The following is a 12,190-nucleotide window of genomic DNA, read 5'->3' as shown; positions in this document are numbered from 1 at the left end:
ATTGTACTCATCCAGATGTAAAAGCAGGATATTTATTACAATAAAACATTGGGAATTATGATTAGGGTGTTTACCTAAATCAATCTGTCTCTTTATCTCTTCTGACGTGGAACAATTTGATTATACGTTTTGCCCATTCCTCAGTGATTCTATGAGAAAAACACCATGAATTTCTGGCCCTTCTCATGAAATGATGGGATTGTCCATTATATTAGTTTTTTGAATAAGTTATGCAGAAAATATAAACTAATGAAGGAAAGATGAAAGTTTTTGGTAGAATTCAGAAGATGTTCATGAATCAAAACTTTAATAAAATACGATTCAAAAGCAGGAAAAATAGGAGGAAATGTATTTGGAAGGCATGTTAGAGCTCAAAATAGGGAAGCTGGAAGGACTATTATAGAACTAACATATTCCCTTGTATTCCTAATTTTTTTGTGTAGGCAGACTGTTCTTAAATGTTCCTTACTTCACTGTGCTTCTTGCCTGCCTTTTAAAAAGCTACCAGAACAAAAGATTAACAGGAAATTGTCATTAAAAAAGATGATGTAAAGAAAAATGTAATGAAAATAATCAAAATTAACAAAAATGTTAACAGAGTGTAATATTTTTTAAATAAGTGGTGAGGAAAGCAAAACTAAACTAAAATGAAAAAGAACTAAAATAAAACAAGGTAAAAACACTTTCAAATGTAATATACAGTTAAAGCCAATGACTAAGAGCATAAAATATGGAAATATTACCGAAATGAAATCAAATATAAATTCTGATAGCATTTCTAAGATGACTTCCAATGATCACCACCTCCTGGGATTCATGCTCTTGTACAATTCTTTCCTGTAGAGTGTGGGCTAGAGCTAGAGAGTTGCTTCTAATGAAAAAAAAAATTACAGCAAAAATGATGGAATGTCACTTCCCACATAGGTTAGGTTACAAGAGACTGTGACACCTATCTTCCTCTCTCTCATTTTCTCTCTCTCTCTCCCTCTCTCTCACACACACACACACACTCTTCTCACTTGTTGCAAAGTTTGGAAAATTAAAACACATGCCTCAGTAAAATGAAAATTTTCTACATACTCACTGTCTTCAAAAGACATTTGTGACTAGATGGAAACAAAACTACAAAACTGTACAACACAAAGAATACTATGAAATATGATAGAGGCTTCAGGACAACAAAGACTGATAGTATGATTTGATTTTGCAATAATGTAAAGAATGTCATTGTGATAAATCTCTTTGGAGAATAGAGTTTTTCTTACAATGGGCATGTAAACTTTCTGTCTTTGCAATTTTTACTCTATTTTGAAATTATATAATACATAACCAAAACACTATATGCTTCCTGAGGAAAAAGACAATAACTTTAAACACACTATATTATTGCCACACACATTCTAAGCTTTTAAAAAATGATTCAATTAATTAAATCTGTAAAGCTCTCTTCATCTGAAAAGTAGTAATTTTACTTAGCATCATTTTAATGTTAATGTTTGTAGTATTATACTTTGAAAATTAGTAATCTATGTATGATTTAGATTAGAGCCAGAAAAAATCTGAAGAATGAGAAAACAACAGTTCCCTGCCAAGCTAGGTAACAGAGGACTGATTGTAATTGAGAAGAATAAGTTTATGGATGAACATAGGTGAAGACAGTTGCATTTGAAATTATGTGCATATGAAAAGATGGAAGGCAGGATATGAATAAACTGGCATCTAAATAACAATATATGTGCAAAGTGCTTAAAATATTAAGAATTTTAAAAGTTATAAATACACAGTTATCATGGTAAATATTTTAAAAAGTTCTTCTGTACCTAGAATCCTATTCAACATATTATATTTGCATTTTCCTGACTCACACTCAAGAATGTCCCCATTTCTCCTCTCAGTTGACCTATTTCCTTCTGCAGTTCTTTATCTGACAAGGACATGTAATATTTTCCTATAAATAGAAATATGCAAAATTTTCTAGAAATTTTCAAAGTTTTCTTATAAACAAGTTTTCATGCAAACAGAACACACACATACACACACACACACAAAGAGAGATAATAGGCCATGAGTATATTTAAATTATCGCTGGATATCATTTAAAAAATGATTATTCCACTGTATAATATTTTGAAGAATATTCCCTAAACATGCTGGTTACATATTCATGGCTACCACTCAATATATGGCCCAAAATATGGGCAAATTATAAATTTCTTTTTCTATATTTTGTGTTTCATTTATCTGTACTCCAGTGTTCATGTGAATGCATTATTTCCAAATGCAAAATTCTGCCAGATCATGCATCCTTTAGCATAAACTACTCTTAAATTTTTAACAGTAAGGCTAATAATTCTTCACAAGGGCCACTACATTTGTTTCTGATTAATTTCCTTTTCATATAATGTACTGTTTATATATTTTTAGAAGAATTAATAATAATTTCTTTCTGAAGTCTCCTATTTTTTTCCTTGAGACAGACAACATGCATTTCAATTACAGATCTCTCTACCCTGGTCAGTATCATAGTCATATTTTAAACAAAAATGCATATACTGATTCTTTTCTTTGAGATTATGACTAAAGTTATTTTACATGTAATTCCACCTGTAGAGGTGGTAAAAATCTTGGCTCTCATTGCATTATGAACAAGGTTTAGTTTATGAACAAGAAATCTCTTTATATGAGCTGTTGTTGCCTGGCAACATCTGGAGAAAGCTATCTATGGAGCTAGTAAAAACACCAAGTACAGTATTGTCTGTTAAGGACCATTATACTCCATGTTTTCTGATCAGTTTGCAATATAGTTGGTTTTCACAGCATAATTTTAAAATGTGGGCAATAAGATTTTGATTATTAAATTTCAATGATGTTTACTTCTCCAAAGTAAGATAGGGAGACTGTAATCTTCAATTTTATTTAGCTCTCTTCAATTCAGTGAAATAATGTGAACATTGGTTAAAGCATGTACTCTATGGAAATGCCAATTGCATTGCCATTTGGAAAGCTTAAAAACCTAATACATGTTGTAGACGTTGTCACACTAGAAAATAAAATGACACTTGGAAGTATCTTTTCAAAAGCATTTAAATCATTAGGACTAGAGGGTCAGAAAGGATCTTAAGAGATTAATTAACTCATCTTTTTGCCACTCTGTATGACTACGTATCTTATTCTATACAGATGAGTACATACTGTGTTCTATACAGATTTCATGAAGAGGATGCATGATATTGCTTTATAATCTACTTTAATAATAATTTTAACACAATTTTTTTACTACTAACATCTTGTAATAAATAACTAATCTCAAATTGAGAAATGTAAATCTGTTTTTGTGCTCACACGTATGTATTACGGATTGTAGGTGACATCCTCCCAGGAAGTATAGGAAGAGTTTCATAGTAAAGAGAGTATTTGAAATGTACCCAGAACGTAGTATGGCAGAGAGTATTTACCAAGACCTGTTTCTTTTTTTTTCTGGATACACAATTAGGTTACACTGCCGGATGCCATCAAAGTCAAGTGTAACCATGTGAGTAAGTCGTCGACAATGGAATGAGAGCAAACACAGTATGGACCAAGTCTGGCCCACAAAACTATTCACATTCCATTCTCTCCACTGACTTGATGCAGATGAGCACAGTAACCTTGGAAATAATGAACTGAAAATGGCAGAACCACATGACTGAAGGAGCCTGGATCCCTGAATCACCCTGTGTAAGAGAGCTGCCTTCCAAGCGGGGGCACCTATCTGGGGGCTTCCCACAAATAAGAAATAAACTATTGTGCTAATCTACTGACATTTGGAGGTTTATCTTGCACAAAAGTTGCCTTAATGTAATCTTATTTAGTGCCTGTGGAAAGGATTCGGACAGAAGAAACCCAAGTAGGGAGAGGAGTCAAGACAAAAGACAGGTTCAGCACAGCATGAGAATGGAGCAGAGCAGGAAAGCAGGAGACGTGTGTAGAGTCTCAGCTGGCCTGACAGTGCTATTAGACAGTTGTAGAGAATAATGGAAGCTATTAATAGTGTGAAGTATATTGGTGCCATATTTTGGAAGCCTTCAAGTGCCGAGCAGAGGCCCTTGACGTGATTCGGGAGGTAACAGGGAAATAATAAAGGGTCATCAGCAAAGGAAAATACACATTTTGAATTTCAGTATAGGACAATTAATCTAGCAGCTATAAATAACATGTTTGGAGGCAGGGAGTAATAAAAATCTTTGCAATAATACTCACAGAATAAAACCGTATATTGTGAATATATTGAGAAAAGGAATAATGGTATTGCAGAGGTAGGATTCCCAAATGTGGCAACTGATTATAAATTACAGGGGGAAATAATATTAATAACTGTATAAACTGATAGTTATGTTCTTACTATAAGCTAACCATTTTACTGGGTTATCTCCCTTAAGCTTTACAATAATCCTATATAATAAATACTAGTATTGCCCTTATTGTACAGAAAGGATACAATTTAGAGAGGTTTAGCATATAGGCAAGGGTCCTATTAGTTGTAAATGGAACAACCAGGATTTGAAACAATCTAATGTTAGACCCTTGGCTCATAATGGGTATAATTTCAAATCCAGATTATGAGAGATATGGAAAGCTATTTACAGATGTGTGAGTGAAAGAAGTACAAATTCAATTGATGTTTGTTTCGGTAAATTTTTATACTGATATAATTTCAAACTCACAGACAAATTGTAAGAATAGTATAAGGAACTTCAGTAAACCCTTCACCTAAATTCACTGTTTATACAACACACACATACACTATGCACAGAATGACTTTTTGTCTTTTTTTTTTTCATTTGTTAAAAGTCAAGTGACTCCTGCACAATTACACCTGAAGCTAATTGGAGTTTGCAATTTGTGACTGACCTTTTAGAGAGCATTTAGGTCTAGAGATAATGGTATGGAATAAATTAGTATAGACAGAGATTGGTAAAATTGGTAAAAATCAATCAGATTCCTCAGTGAGAGAAGAGAGAAACAGGACAATTCATTAAAAGTAGGATAATCCTTTGCAAGAAATGTCCAGAGTGGAAAAATTACAGAGGTATAGTCATAAGGTTAAAAATTTCAGAAAGATCCAGCAATCCAGGGAAAGGTTAGATTTAGTATTCAGAAGGTTTTCAGTGACCTTCAGTACGTTTTGGGTAGCATACCGGAAAAGAAAATTAAATTACAAAGGCTGAGGAGTATAATTGGTGAAGAAACTAAAAATAAATGTAAGAACAATGTTGCTCACGTGTGAACAATTAACATGTTTTATTTTCTCTTCTGTGATTTTGCTACTCATATTCTTTTCTTTCATTTCGAAGTTTCCAGGTCAAAATTTCTCATAAACATTTTGGAGTGGCTGGGCAGCGAGTTTCGGGTGACACAGTGCACAGAGGTGGCCTTCCCAGTGCTCATTCCTTCAGTCTGCAAGGGGTGGGCTTGAGGCAAAGGAAAGATTCATCTTTCTGGGAACACACAGAAGTCTCCGGAGGCCCACAAACCCTAGTGAGGGTGGTACAGGTTGGAGCTGGGCAATTTTTACCAGGAGCACGTTCACCCCTGCCTAATTGAGCAGGATTGTATTTGGCTTAGATAATTTACTATTTAGAAACAAAAATAAAGAGTGGTACTTTGAATGCGATACATGGGGGTATATATGGAACATATATGTAAACAAATGTGTGGATATATTTCAAGAGTATTTTTATGTATATATGGGTAGATATATATACTTTACCTTGTATTGTGAATCCAGTTTAGGGAAAACTTTTTATTCTCTACTTCTCAAGTCAGTGAATTCTTTTTGTGACTTAGGTGAATAAATTCAATTTCATTAAAAATATTTTAATTTCAGAAAAAGAGTTCAGTTGTCCTTATTGACAGATTTTATACGCATTGTATTAACCAAGAGTTATTTTATTTCTCTGTAGATAAAAGCTTAATAATCTGGAGCATCTATTTCTCCTCATATAAATGTCAGAGCAAGAATCTGTGTCACCATCACCATCATCAACATCATATACAATTAAACTTAAGATCTTTTCCTTCATCTGGTTGTTTTTCAAACGAATTCTTTATCCACAGTGTTGCCCCCATAATCATTAGAATAAAAATACTCTCTAAAAGTTTTCTGCTTCAGTTTACTTATTTTGAAGTGGAGATAATATTTGTAGTTAATTCTTAAAATTGTTGTAAGGCTAAACATCTTATTTTGGAACAGTGTCTTCTTCCATCTCCAACTCATGATAACCTACTCTTTCCCTAAAATGTCTAATTCAGAAGATATTCTATTGAGCAGTATCAAACGCTCAAGAATGATTTATCTACACCTATATTGGTAACACCAGTGGTGCCTGTCTTCACATCCCATGAAGGTGAATTCACTTTGCAAAGAGGAACAAATTAAAACTTCCATTTATTTGAAATAACACACATCATTGTTTCCTTCCCTGTGTATGTTAATCTCTCCCACTCCCAATGATATAAAAACCACACAAGTTATAAAAATTATTTTTCTTATTTTATACTTTTTGATGAGTTATAGTAGTGATATTGGAGGGATCTCAGAATACCATTCAGATCACCATGATGGGTCTCGCTGGGACTATACCTACAGAGCAGCAGCTGACTCTCCTAGGGACCTGAGAGAGGGAGGAGGTGCTTTCCACACATTCAGTGACCAATTCTCCTCCATGACAACTTAAACTGGGGGCTCTTTGATTAAGGAAGAAAAAATAGGAGTAACACCAAACACAATGTCTTGAGCATGATGGGTCATTATTTGTTTTAACAGATCAGCGACTGTAATTGTGTTTGTTTCTTTACTGTGGTCAGGGAAGGGAATGCTTTCTAAGTAGCTGATCAAGCTTTCTCTCAATTTTGTCTTCCTTCTCTCCCTCCCCCACTTTCTCTCTCACTCCCTTTCTTTCTTCTTGCTTATTTCTTCCTACTTCTTTTTCTCCTTCTTTTGTGTGAAAGAGGAACCCAAATTTAAGTACTGAAACACTGAGCCTAAGCCACCTCCATCTTTCACACTGAGACAGGGACAGCTTTTTTTAGACTGCTGATTCTGGTTCTGTATATTAAAGTACTGGTATGACTGTTAAATAGTGAAACCCTGAGAGATAAACTTCCTTTGGAAAAAAAAAATCTCTGTATCATTCTCTATATTTAAAATGTATTTAATAAATGTCAAAATTAATGGCAAACTCTTTAATCTACTGGTTCTTAATTGAAATTTTAATTTCCAATACATTTTAAACCACATTAGTTTGTAAATAAGTTTTACTATTTGATACCACTTGCAAATAAAAAGAATTCTACAGATTAAAATATTTTAATATAAAATTGTATTATATAATATGGACAATATTGTATTTGCATATGAATTACAAATACAGGTGAGGTGTTATTGCCTTAATGCATAATGGTTGGTCTCAGATAATCAAACAATAGTTTGATGAATTTTTTTTACAGGCTTAAACTCCCAAAGTTCAGCATATTTATAGCATTTTTACTGCAAAGTGGCAATTTATCCTGATAATAACATGTTAAAATTCTGCTAACATTCCTTTCATGCAGAGATGCTCATTGGGATTAACATATGTCACAATTCAAAAACCTAAATAGAATTCTGTTTAAACCTACTGGTTCTGAAGGGGAAAGTGTTCAGGTGTTTATCTGTAACACTTCTGGGAGAAGTGCCAAATCCCTAGAATATTAGAATTCCTGAACCTTTACATTCTCTTCCTACAAATTGTTCCTCTGGAAAATGTACAATAATGTTACAATGTTAGGTAATTATACCATACATGGTCATACCTGTAATGACTTGCAGATAGATAAGAAAAGTAGATGAGCAGGTGTGTAGTAAGCATTTAAAATAAAGGGTAAACATGGCCTTATTTGCTTTCTCATTAGTATGTACATTTCAGGATGATTGTGCTGCCCTTGTGATTGAAATACCTAGATTAATATTAATAATAACAGGAATAATAAAAATATTAAATCTGACTATCTGCCAGGTGTTTCACATCTATTCCTTGTTTTAATATTCATGCAACTGAAGCAATGTAAGTATTAATAATCTCATTTTTAAAACTGAGAAAACTTATCTTTTGACAGGTTAAATGATAAATGCAAGGTAAATAATAAAACAACCTGCATTGTTTATCTTTGTATCCCCAGTATCTGTAGTAAGTTTTACTTTTAGTTAATTTTAAATAGACATTTTTAAAAACGGCCCTGTAATGCCTGGGAAGTAAATTAAACCCGTCTGCAGCATGGTATAAATATTATCATCTTGAAGTACAGGGCTTATCCAGAAGCATGAGGGGACTGAAGTTTCTAATCAGAGTATCATTAAAGTGAATGGCCGTAAGGGATAACCTAATCTGGAATGAACTTCATGACTAGACAAATGAAGAGAGGTGAAGAAACAGTTGCTTCAATGAGACTGAAGAATGGATATTTTGGAAGGCAGGACATGAAAGATTTGAGGTGCTAGAAAGTTGATTGGCTTTGTGTGGGAATTATCATGTGTATCTGTGGGTATAAATTCTGTGGGGAGTTTCAAATATAATTGCACACATTTTCACATTATGTTCTCTTTCTAAGGTATTAATTTGCGTATGTTTAAATGAAATGTGAGCTCAGCTAACTCAGGCATTGAGTTCTTTTAATTTTCTCTTATTTTTGCCAATGCCTGCCCAGCGTCTGACACTAATTGATGCTTAATGTTGTTTTCCAAAGTATGATTAAAAAACACAAGAAACAGAACAATTTTAATGGTAATATAAGGCACAGAAAAGACAGAATTTTGTGTTCACAAAGGAAAGTTACAACCTTTGAGAATCATAGAAGTAGGCATATTTTGCTTGATAATGAGATGTTTGTGAGTGGTTGAAGTGGACGAAATCTTGTCATTAAATTTTTGTTTCTAAAAGGAGTAGGGGGAGGAATGGTATATACTGAGTATCTATTTTTAGATAGTGCCTTACTTCATTTACTCCTCATATCAACTGTATAAGCTAAACATTAATAATCGCATTTCACATATATGAAGAAAAGACTAATAGGATTAAACAAGTTTCTAAATATAATTTAGCTAGTTTTTGCTGAAGACAGAAAATTTGAAGTAGTTTTTTTTTTTTTTTTTTGTTTGTTTGTTTGTTTTGCTGAACGACAGTGATGAGTGAATGCATTTTTTCTGTCTGTTTTTCTCTCTCTCAAAACATATCAGATTTTGACTTGGAGCATAAATACTGTTAAGTTCCTCAATTCAAACTTAGGCCTTCAAATGGGCTCCTAAAAATCGTGCTCTTTTATTTTAATACATAATCAGGAGTTTTCTAGGCCTCATAATAGATTGAGCATTGGTAAATTAGTCTCATAATTACTCAAGGTGGAAAAAAAATCCTTTCAAACTCATATTACATTAAAATTGACTTGTCACTTCATCTTCTTCCCTTGCACTTGAGTAAAGCCCTAATGAATGCATTTTGGAAATGGATTTCCCTCAAGAGCTATTCTCACTCATTTGTCACAGAAAAGAAAAAAAAATGGCAGAAAATATCTAACTTAAACATCTGCTTCATGTTGAAGATAGAATTTAATCAGATACATGTTGCTTATTTTTCTTTTCTGCAATTTGATCATATTTCTAAATGGACCTAAAAGAATTAAGGATACTTTCTAACCAGGTAAGACATTTTTCTCTATATTTTCTGAGTTGGTTCTAATTTCTAAACCACTGTGTGTGCATTTGAACATAAATCTTTCACTACTGGTTTATATTGCAGGTGGCTTGATTTGCTGATTGTTATGTCTTTGATTCAGTTGGTAATCATTAAAAAGCTCTTAAGTGGTCACCATCAAAAAATAATTATTTCTTGACCCGCAGTTGTTCTTTTAATCCTTTTGGTCAATGATGGCTCAAGTTTTGGTCTTATCATGCTGTTCCTGGCTCCAACTTGCCCTCAGAGCAGTTTCATTTTTATTTCATGCTAGCTTGTTTTTCTTCATTCTTCAAATACAGTTTTAAAATGCAATCAAAGAATTTTTCAAGCATCTTGTAACAGCACTTGAGAGACAGGCAAGTTTACCAAGTTTAATAAACTGTATTCCACGAAGTATTTAGAGAAATAAATCTCTGGGGGTTCCAGATGGTTGATGAACCATTGTGAAGGCATTAGCAACTGTTTTCATACTACATATAACGTGTCCCTGCATTTGTGCTGCATTTGCCAAAAGCAAGAACAGTTGTATGTTCCAGCAAGAAAAATATTCTTAGGAATGTAATCAAAATATGAATTAAGTACTCACACGTAGATTTGTTTTCTTTTCTATGAAGAAAATAACCCACGGACATGTTAGTGTCCTTTAAGGTATTTTTCAACATATGGAAAACACAGTTTTCAACATATAGCTCTACCAGCCCAGGACAAAATAATTTCTCAGGACCCAGAAAGGTCGTGAGAGTCAGATCTCACAGGGCCTCCCTGCTGTAAGGGACGGTGGGTCTCCTTGATAATCAGGATTCCCAGGATTTTCTCTTTTAAGGAGCCTCGGCCCAGGGCTGGCAGGACTTAAGATATCTCGCGAGATCTGGCTGCAGGGGAGGCGGTGCCTTCGTGTCCGGGCGGGCTTGGAATTTGGCGGAGGCGCCGTGGCTTCCAGGACCTCCGCCGGTGGATTGGTCTACACGGCCCAGACACCAGGACGGGCCAAGGGCACCCTGGATGACGAGAATCGCAAGACACATGTGGCAAGTGCCCGCCAAGCCGGCTCCCGGCCAGACTGTACCTGTCAGGCCTGGGGGCGCCAGGGCCTGGCTCCACCCACCTGGTCTTCAGCCTGGGGCCAGCCGGACCCCGCTGCTCCCCTGACGAGACCAGGCGGCGGGAAAACTCCTGAGAGCCAAGCCCCTTGTGGCCCTGCTGCCAGAGACTCGTGGCCTCTCAGCTGAGGAGTCCTGGCCGTCATGGCTTTCGTGGTGCGGCTGTGTCTTGTAAGTATGGGTCAGCTGAGACTTGCGCCCGTTTCTGCCTTTCCCTCCGGTCCCTGTGTACCTCACAGCCACCCGTCCCCTTGCTGCCTGCGTAGCAGTTCCGCCGTTTACCCGGCATTACACACCCGAAGCAGCCAGCTTTGCTCGGCAATCCACCCACTCAGACCGGAACCCAGCTCATGGGCCACCCTCATGGCGCTCATAAGTGAAAAGGAAACATCATGAATCTTAAAATAATAACACAGCTGAAACAGTAATGACAAAACAAACAAAACAGATTTAGGCATATCGTAGTCAAAACTGCAAAACCAAAGGAAAAAAGAATCTTGAATGAAACCAGAAGAAAAAAATTTAACCTTAAAGGAACAAGGATGAGAATTACAGTAAACTTCTCATAATAAACCATTTAAGAAAAAAAAAATAGTGGAGTGAAATATTTAAGTATTAAAGAAAAATGAGATCAATCTGGAATCCTACATCCAGTGAAAATATAAGAGGGTAAAGAGAATGAATACTGTCCCAGACAGACGAAAATCTGAGGGAATTCATTAATAGCAGAATGTCCTGCAAGAAATCTTAGAAGTTTTCAGACAGAAGAAATATGATCTAGTCAGGAATTGGAATCTATAGAAAAAAGAAACTGTTGGAGAAGAAATAAATGAAGATAAAATAAAATATTTTTTATTCTTAATTGGTCTAGAAGATAACTGTGATTCTAATTTTGTGGTGTTCTGGAAAAAGGTAAATATAGAGAGGGTAAGTGGATCAGTGGTTGTCAAAGGCTCATGGTAGGGTAATGAGTTAAATAGGTGAAACATAGGGATTTTTTTTGGATAGTGGAAATATTCTGTATGATACTATAATGACGAATATTTGACATTATGTACTTGTCAAAATCGATAGAAATTCACAACAAGAAAAGTGATCTGTATTCTGTGCAAATTTAAAAAATAATTTTAGGAGGCTAGGATTCTCAGGATGAATAGAGAATGTAGGAAAAGAAATTAACTGTATTACAAATGTATGAAACAGTTGCACTGAAAGCATGGGAGAAGATAGGGTGGACCTAGTAATTTGGGACCTAAGTGGAATCTATACAACTAAAGCATAACAACTGTACATAAGCTCTGTACTTTAGTTGGTAGAGTTATTTTTCATGGGATATGGATT

At 34.9% G+C, this 12,190-nt stretch overlaps 1 long non-coding RNA gene across 1 annotated transcript in view; it reads left to right on the top strand.

The window, feature by feature from the left end:
- The first annotated feature begins 10,870 nt into the window (after positions 1–10,870).
- The window catches only part of LOC140696659 (uncharacterized), a 154,376-nt gene continuing 153,056 nt past the window's right edge, over positions 10,871–12,190 (top strand). The window contains exon 1 of the long non-coding RNA XR_012073169.1: positions 10,871–11,020. This is a non-coding gene — a long non-coding RNA (uncharacterized lncRNA). The remainder of the gene's footprint in view (positions 11,021–12,190) is intronic.

This window comes from Vicugna pacos, chromosome 5, assembly GCF_048564905.1.
Source record: "Vicugna pacos chromosome 5, VicPac4, whole genome shotgun sequence".
NCBI lineage: Eukaryota > Metazoa > Chordata > Mammalia > Artiodactyla > Camelidae > Vicugna > Vicugna pacos.
Note: the sequence above shows the minus strand (reverse complement) of the source record. Positions and strands in the feature narration are given on the sequence as shown.